Below are 9,893 nucleotides of genomic sequence, written 5' to 3'. Positions count from 1 at the left end.
AAAAAAAGATTTAAACAAAAAGAATAATGTATAACAATAGTTGTTTCTCATAGATATGTAACTCATCAGCATTAAATAAGAAAACAATTCACTATTTAAAAAAACAAACTTTTAGTACATTTTTGGGTACAGATTATAAATTCAATTTTAAAAGTTACAGAACTCACATTACACATATAAAACCTATTCTGACATCATCACTCAAATAAACAGTATTTTTGCCATAAGAGAAAGCGTTAACGCTTGGCATATTTTTCTCAGAATTTCCTGTGTTTTCATAATTTTTTCCAACTTCTATTCTTAACTTCCCCCAATAGATAATTAATACCTATTTATTTACACATAACCTTGACCAATCTCTAACTACACTCACTTTTTAAAAAAACGTTTTTAAATTTGGAAAAAATCTTATTTATTGCACTAAAAGTGAAATTACACACAATCTTCTTCCCCCGACATCCCCTCACACTAGTATGAATGAGAGTAATTTGTTTTGCATTGTTCTTGGCTAGGTAATTCAGTGTTTTACTGGGGTGTTTGGAGGGTTTGTGCAAAAATATTTATAAATCTGCCATCCAAGTGTCTCTGACTGGCTGAGCAATCTATGCAGGTGCTTCAATTTTCATCTCCATGTTTCCATTTTCATCCCACTGATTTCATAATAAAGAAACTGATTTTTTGTTGTTTTTTTAAAACTATTTTTTTTTTCAAATAGTGTGTTATCAAGTTTTTTGACGTCATGTATGAACAGTAGAACTATTCTATTGGGTTTTCAAGGCCATGAAGATGACAAGACCTGTCTTCTGCGGTGCCTCTAAGTGGGTTATAGAGTGGGGCCGGCGGTGGGGGTGAGATCAACCGAAGAGGAAACTGGAGGGCCCTGCCCCAAAAGGGATTCTCATTCGGGCATAAATTGGGAAGTAGGTAACTAGGATGTCGGAGTGGGTGTCGGGGCTGAGTCATCGCTTAGAATACCAGGCGCTGAGCCGCCAAGGACCCAGAAATGAACCTGTGGGTCCGAGATCGCACAGTTTAGGGTGGAGGTTCAATCGGCTTGAGGGAAGGCCGCGAGTCCCTGGCAACTAGGAGTGAGGTGGTGGGCAGCCAGGTACGAGTGCAGGATCACAAGCATCCTGTCCAGAATAGATAGTCACTCACCTCTCACCGGGTAACCTCCGTGCCCCTCAGCTCCGCCTCGCAGCTGTCCACGGGATGGAGCGGCCAGGGAGACTTCGACCAGCTCTGCATTGTGGTGACCCCTACTGTTCGGAGGCTGCGGCGCAGGAGTGCGGCATCTGCAGGGACTTGGCCACTGCCAACAGCCATGGATCATAGCCACTCTTTCTCGGTGGTCTATGTACAGCATTTCGCAGGGAACATTTTTTACGAATAACCTTTCGATCCGATTTTCAACCTCCTGGGTTCAAATAATCTTCCAAGTCTGTGTGTATATATTAAAAATGGAAAGAGGGTAACTAACAGAAACAGAAGTTTTATTTATTTAGCATTTTAATTTTAAATATGGCCTTTCACTCCCAACTTCATTTTTGTAGTATTGTTATGTATGCTCTGGTGGCACAGTCTGCAAGGAGTTATGATGGGAAGAAGCAATGGAAACCAATTGTTGTTGTTGTTGTTGTTGTTGTTGTTATGTGCCGTTGAGTCGCCTGCGACTCATAGCGACCCTATGTACAACAGCCCTAAACTCCGCTCTGTCCTGCGCCAATCGCACTGTCTCTGATACTCCCATCCCAATTATCCCAGTCACTGAATCAATCCACCTCATAGAGGGCCTTCCTCTCCTGCGCCGTCCCTCTACCCTCCCAAGCACGATGTCCCTCTCCAAGGACCGGTCTCTCCTCACTACATGTCCGAAGTAAGTTAGACGGAGCCTCAGAATCCTTGCCTCCAAGGAACCACCCGGTTTAACCCTCTCCAGGGCAAATCTATTTGTTTTCCTAGCAGTCCATGGTATTCTCAGTACTCTTCTCCAGCACCACAGCTCAAAGGCATCAGTTCTCCTTCTATCCTCCTTGGTCATTGTCCAACTCTCTGATGCATAACAGGTGATTGCGAAGACTATAAGAAAGAAAATATGCCAGAGAAACAGAGCTAGAATTAATATATTGATGAGGAGGAACTTGAACAAATATGAAAGAAAATGTAAAAAATGGAAGAAAGAATTGAAACTATATATAAAAATATACAAGAATTTAAAAAATCATCACAAGATAGAGAGAGTACGGCCAACATAATACTAGAAATAATAGGAAGGCATGGAAAGGCAATCCAGAACATTAAGACTGAAATGGCAGAAGTGTCCAATGCGCTGATAGACTTAAAAAGTAGAACTGAAGAGATGGAGCAGAAAGTCAGTGAGCTAGAAGACAAGAACCTCAATGGAAGCATACTAGAAAAAAAAAATTAGAGATGAGACAAAAAGAAAATGAAAAAAAAATATTAGAATGATGTGGTATAACATCAAAAGGAATAACATATGTATGATTGGAATTCCAGAATATGAGAGAGATAGGAAAATCACTGAAAAAAAAAATTCTGGAAGAGGTACTAGAAGAAGACTTGAGGAAATCTACACTCAGGAAGCTTAGCAAACACCAAATAGACTAGACCCAAAAAGGAAAACATCAAGACATATCATAGTCAAATTCTTCAAAATAAAAGGCAAGGATAGAATACTGAAAGCAGCATGAAAAAAACAGAGTCACCGACAAATGAAAAACAATTATATTAAGTTCTGATTTTTCAGCAGAAAGCATGAGAGCAAGAAGACAGTAAGATGGAATATACAGAAAGTTGAAAGAAAACAAGGGCCAACCCAGAATGCTATACCCAGCAAAGCTCTCCATCAAATATGAGGGAGAAATTGCTTCCTTTGTAGAAAAGAAAGAACTTAAGGAATTTGTGAAAACAAGACCGAACCTACGAGAATTTTTAAGGGAAGCCCTATAAAGAGACACCAAAGGAAAGTGGATGGACCAGAGTAATAAGAAACAACAACAACAAAAAAGAAACACAGCAAAATGGTAATGATAAAACTTGGCCTGTCAAAAATCACACTTAATGTGAATGGTCCTAATGCACCAAACAAGAGAAAAAGGGTAGCAGAATGGATAAAAAAGCAAAACCCATCAATATGTTGTCTACAAGAGACACATCTAATAAATAAAAAGAAAAATAAACTCAAAATCAAAGGCTGGAAAATATATCAAGCACATGACATCCACAAAAAAGCAGGAGTGGTAATACTAATCTCTGATAAAATAGACTTCAGAATGAAAATCACCATAAAAGATAAGGAAGGGCACTATATAGTGATTAAGACACAGTAGATCAAGAGGACACAACATTGATCAATATCTATGCATCAAATGACAGACCTGCTAAATACATAAAACAATTGATAACAGACTTGAAAGAAGTAATAGACTGCACCACAATAGTGGTAAGAGACTTTAACACATACTCTCACCAAAAGATAGGTCAACTTAAAAGAAATTTAACAAAGATGCTGAAGAATTAAACTTCACAGTCAGCCAACTTGACCTTGTGGATGTATTCCAACATTGCACCCAACTAAAATCCAATTCACTTTCTTCTCAAGTGCACATGGTACATTCTCCAGAATTGGTCAGATACTAGGACACAAAGCAAGCCTCAACAAATTTTAAAACATTGAAATAATACAAAGCATCTTCTAATACCACAAGAGGATAAAGTTTACAAAGCCATCAGTGTGGAAGCTATATAATACCCTATTTTAACATGATTGGATTATAGAAGAAATAAAGAACTAAATAAAATAAAATAAATAAAATTAAATAAAGAAGAAATACAGAATGAAATAAAAAACACAACATACCAAAACCTCTGGGATGCAGCTAAGGCAGTCCTCAGAGGCCAGTTCACAGCAATAGGCAAACATAAAAAACAAAGAAATAAACAAAATGAATTCTCTAACTCAACATCTTCATCAAATAGAACAAGAACAACAAACTAATCCAACAATCTCTAGAAGAAAGGAAATTATAAGAGCAGAAATAAATGAGATACAAAACAGAAAAACAATTAAAACCATCAATAAGATCAGGAGCTGGTTTTTCAAAAGGATCAGTAAAATTGAAAAACAATTGCAAAAGAAAAAAGAAGACACAAATAGCTCAATTAAGGAATGATAGAGGTGACAACACAACAGAACCATAGGAAATTAAATCCATAATATTGAAATATTATGGAAAGCTGTACTCAGATAAATTTGAAAATTTACAGGAGTAGGACAAATTCCATGAAACTCATGTCCTACCCAGATTGACATGCTCAGATATAGAACACTTGAACAGACCCATTACAAAAGAAGTAATTGAAAATGTTACAAAACGACTTCACGACAAAAAAATGTCCTGGATCAGTTGGCTTCACAGCTGAACTCTTCCAAACATTCAGAGAAGATTTATCACCAATTCTACTTAAGTTATTTCAAAATACAGAAAAAGAAACAACACTCCCAGAGATATTCTATGAAGCAAGAATAATCCTAATACCAAAACCAGGCAAAGATATTACAAAAAGAAGAAAACTACAGACCAATAACTCCCATAAACATAGATGCAAAAATCCTTAATAAAATCCTAGCCAGTAGAATCCAAAAGCACATTAAAAAATAATAATTCCTCATGACCAAGTGGAATTCATAAGAGTATGCAAAGATGGTTCAACATAAGAAAAACAATCAACATATTTCACCACATTAACAAAACAAATAACAAAAAGCATATGATTCTAGTAATTGATGCAGGAAATGCATTTGGCAAAATCCAACACCCCTTCCTGATTAAGATTCTCAAAAATATTGGAATAGAAGGGAATTTCCTCAATGTAGTCAAAAGTATATATGCATAACCAAGAGCCAGTATCATTCTCACTGGACAAAGACTAAAAACATTTTTTCTACTAACACAGACCAGATAAGAATGTCCACTATCACCAGTGTTATTCAATATTGTATTGGAAGTACTTGCTAGGGCAACATGACAACAGAAGGAAATAAAAGGCATCCTGATTAGCAAAAATATGGTTAAATTGTCGCTCTATGCAGATGACATATATGACAGTGTACGCAGAAAATCCCACGGACTCAATGATAAAACTGTTAGAGCTAGTATATCGGTTTAGCAGGATCCAAGGTCAATATCCAAAAAGCAATGGGATTCCTCTAGAGTAACAAAAAACACAGAGAAGAAAACCAAGAAAGCAACACCATCACAATAGCAAACCACAAACAGATACTTGGAAATGAACCTAACTAAAGATACAAAAGATCTATACGAAGAAAACTACAAAACAGTTCTGCAAGACACAAGAAAGACTTAAAGAAATGGGGAAAATGTGCCCTGTTTATGGTGTTTCCTCAAAAAACTGTACATAAAGATTCCATATGACCCAGCTACTCCACTGCTTGGAATATACTCTGAGAAAATGAGAACTGAGGCACAAACAGAGACTTGTACACCAATGTTCATAGCAGTGTTAGTCACCATAGCAAGAACATGGAAATAGACCAAACGCCCACCCACAATGGAATGAACTGAGAAATTATGATACATTCACACAATGGAATACTACACAGCATGCAGGAGCAATAGTTTATAAATTACTACCTAACATGGGAAGGACTGTAGAGCATTATGCTAAGTTAACTCAGTCTCATGTATTAGGATCCGAGGGGTGGGGGCACTTAAACACAGAGTCACATAATTTGATGGGTGGGAGACATAGCACCCCCTGATCTCAAAACCTACTACATAGTTAAAATAATCAAAACTGCCTGGTACTGGTACAATGACGGACACATAGACCAATGGAACGGATTCAAGAACTAAGACATTAACCTATTACAGCTCGTGTTCAACAAGGAAACAAAGCCTATCAAATAGGGAAACAACAACTTCTTAAATGTGTGGTGCTGGCAAAACTGGACTTCTACTTGCAGAAAACTGAAGCAGAATCCACATCTTACACTAAACACAAAAATCAACTCAAGATGGATCAGCGACCTAGCCCAAAACCCATGAAGGTGATAAGAGACAAAATAGGACTGAACTTAGAAGGCATAACCTACTGTATAAATAGGATGACAGAAGCAGCCAGAAATATACAAAGAAAGTATAATATCGATGCAAGTGATTTTCTAAAGATTAAGTTCCAATATGCATAAAACTTTTTTCAAAATAGTGAAAAGAAAGCCTACTAAACAGGAAAAAAAAAATTTGGCAGTACCATCTCAGACTAAAGTCTCATAACAAAAAGTTTACAGAATCCTACAGGGCCTCCATAAAGAAAAGACTGATAACTTAATGACAAAATGGACAAGAGACATGGAAAGACTTTTCACAGAAGATATTTGGTTGGCCAGTTGACACATGATAAAATGCTTAAAATCACTGGCAATAAGAGAAATGCAAATCAAAACTACAATGAGATAATATTTCACACCAGTAGCAGTGGCAAAGTTTAACAAGACAGCAAGCAAAAAATGTTGGAAAAAATGTGGAGATTGGAAATCTCATACACTGTAGTGCAACCACTCTGGAAGGTACTTTGATGTTTCTTCAAAAAGGTGAGCATAGAAATTCCGTATGATCCAGCTATTCCACTACTAGGAATATGTTGTTGTTGTTGTTATATGCCATCAAGTCACTTGCGACTCATAGCGATCCTATGTACAACAGCTCTAAACCCTGCCCTATCCTGTGCCAATCTCACTGCCTCCAACACACCCATTCAGATTACCCCAGTCACTGAATCAATCCACCTCATAGAGGGGCTTCCCCTCTTGCACTGTCCCTCCACACTACCAAGCATGATGTCTCTCTCCTAGGATGTCTCCCTCCTTACAACATGTCCAAAGTATGTCAGATAAGGCCCCAGAATCCTTGCCTCCAAGGAGCCGCCTGGTTTAACCCTTTACAGGATGAATCTGTTTGTTTTCTTAGCAGTCCATGGTACTTCAGCACTCTTCTCCAACACAAAAGCTCAAAAGCATCAATTCTCCTTCTATCCTCCCTAGTCATTGTCCAACTCTCTGATGCATAACAAGTGATTGCAAAGACCATAGCCTGTATCAGATGCACCTTAGTCTCCAGAGTGACACCATTGCTTTTCAGTACCCGGGAGAGGTCCCTAACAGCAGATTTTCCCACTGAAATATGTTTTTTTTTATTTCCTGGCTACTGGTGCCAAGAGTGTTGACAGCAGAGCTGAGCAGACTAAAGTTGTTAACAATCTCAATCTCTTCACCATCCATCCTGATGCTGCCAATTAGTCCAGTGGTGAGAATCTTTGTCTTCTTGACATTGAAGGCTGCAGTTCTTGACCCTCTGCAGCAAGCATTTCAGGTCCTCCTCAGTTTCGGCAAGCAGGGTTGTTTTATCTGTATAACGCAGATTGTTAATAGATCTTCCACCAATCCTGACGCACACTTCTCCTCATAGAGCCCAGCCTCTTGGATAATCTGTTCTGCATACAGGTTGAAAAGGTATGGAGATATGACACAACCCTGGCTTACGCCCTTCCCAATTTTGAACCATGCAGTGTTTCCTTGCTCTGTTCTGATGATTGCCTCTTGGTCCAAGTACAGGTTTCACATTAGCACGATCAAGTGTTCTGGTATTCCCATTCTTCTCAGAGTCAGCCACAGTTTGCTATGATCCACACAGTCAGAAGCCTTTGCATAATCAATGAAACACAGATAGACATTCTTCTGGTATTCCCTGATTTCAGCTAAGGTCCACCTAACATCAGCTACAATATCCCGAGCACCATGACCCCTTCTAAGCCTAGCCTGGACTTCTGGCAGTTCTCTACTGATGTAGAGACTGTTCCAGTCGTTTTTGGATAATCTTCAGTAGAATCTTGCTTGCATGTGAATTCAATGATATTGTTCTACAGTTTCCACACTCTGTTGGGTCACCCTTCTTTGGAATGGGAACAAATATAGATCTCTTTCAGTCAGTAGGCCAAGTGGTTGTTCTCCAGATTTTTGGCACAACTTGGTGAGCACATCCAGGGCAGCATCTGTTAGCTGAAATATGTCGATTGGTATACCATCTATTCCTGGGGCCTTATTTTTTGCTATTTCCTTCAAAGCAGCTTGAACTTCTTCCTTCGTCACCATAGGCTCTTACTAATATGTCATTTCATTAAATTCTTCTGTGTCTACCAGTTCCTTCTGATACAGTGACTCAGTATATTCTTTCCATCTTCTTTTAATACTTCCTGGATCATTTAATATTCTTCCTAAAGCATCCTTGATTATTGCAAATCGAGGTTTAAATTTGTTCTTCAGTTCCTTGAGCTTAAGAAATGCTGAGCGAGTTCAGCCTTTTTGATTTTCCGACTCCACCTCCTTGCATATTTCATTGTAATATTTTTCTTTGTCATCCCGTGCTGCCCTTTGAAATCTTCTGTTCAGCTCTTTAGTATCTTGAATTCTTCCTTGTGCTTTGGCTTCTCTGCACTCCAGTGCAATCTTCAGAGATTTTTCTGACATCCATTTGGGTCTTTTTTTTTCTCTTCTGTCTTCGTAATGACCATTTGAATTCTTCAGGGATGATACATTTGACATCCTCCCACAACTCATTAGGTCTTTGCTCATTAGTGTTCAAGGCCTCAAACCTGTTCCTGAGATGGTTCTGAAATTCAGGTGCGATGAACTCAAAGTCATATTTCCCCAGGGAAAATAGAATTGAGACAGAAACAGAGATTTGCACACAAGTGTTCATGTTGTTGTTGTTGTTATGTGCCTTCACGTCACATGAGGCTATGTACAACAGTCCTAAACCCTGCTCTATCCTGTGCCAATCTTATTGTCTCCAACACATCTACCCCCATTACCCCAATCACTGAATTAATCCACCTCTTTGAGGTTCTTTCTGTCCTTGCGCTGTCCCTCCACCCTTCCAAGTATGATGTGCCTCTCCAAGGACTGATCCTGCCTTGCAATATGTCCAGTGTATGTCAGACAGAGCTTCAGAATCATTGCCTCCAAGGAGCAGCCTGGATTCATCCTCTCCAGGATGTAGTTGTTTGTTCTCCTTGCAGTCCATGGTGTATTCAATACTCTTCTCCAGCACCACAGCTCAAAGGTATCAATTCTCCTTTTATCATCTCTAGTCATTGTCCAGCTTTCTGATGAATAACAAGTAATTTCAAAGACCATGGCCTGTATCTGGCACACCTTATTCTCCAGACTGACATCATTGCTCTTCAGTACTTTGGAGAGCTCTCTGACAGCAGACTTTCCTGATGCAATTCATCTTTTAATTTCCTGGCTGCTGCTGGTACCAAGAATGTTGATTGTAGCATCAAGCAAACTGAAGCTGTCAACAATCTCAATTTCTTCACTATCATGATTCTGTCAATCAGTCCAGTGGTGAGAATCTTTGTTTTCTTGATGTTGAGCTTCAATTCACAGCAGTGATATTCACGATTGCAAGAACATGAAAAAAGATCAAACGTCCATCAACAAACAAATGAACTGAGAAATTGTAATACTCTCACACAATGGAATACTACACAGCACTCAGGAGCAATGATTTTGAAAAATATTACATAACATGGGAGAGACTACAGAGCATTGTGCTGAGTGAACTAACTCAGTCTCTTAAGAGCAAATGCTGCAAAAGCCCGTTATTGTTAAAATAGAAGGATAACTAGTAAGATATATATATAAAAGTCCAAATGTGGAAGAGGAGTGGACTTGGGGGCTGAGGGTGGGGAGACAGCAAACTCACAGGATCACAGAGTTTGGTGGCAGAGGGAGAGTCTGAAGGAATTAGGATACATCATGTGGAGACCTAAACAGATAGTGTAATTGG

The sequence above is a fragment of the Elephantulus edwardii genome, unplaced genomic scaffold (assembly GCF_000299155.1).
Source record: "Elephantulus edwardii isolate Elephantulus edwardi_28Jun2011 unplaced genomic scaffold, EleEdw1.0 scaffold00360, whole genome shotgun sequence".
Taxonomy (NCBI): Eukaryota; Metazoa; Chordata; class Mammalia; order Macroscelidea; family Macroscelididae; genus Elephantulus; species Elephantulus edwardii.
The sequence above is the reverse complement of the archived record's forward strand: the minus strand, read 5'-3'. Positions refer to the sequence as shown.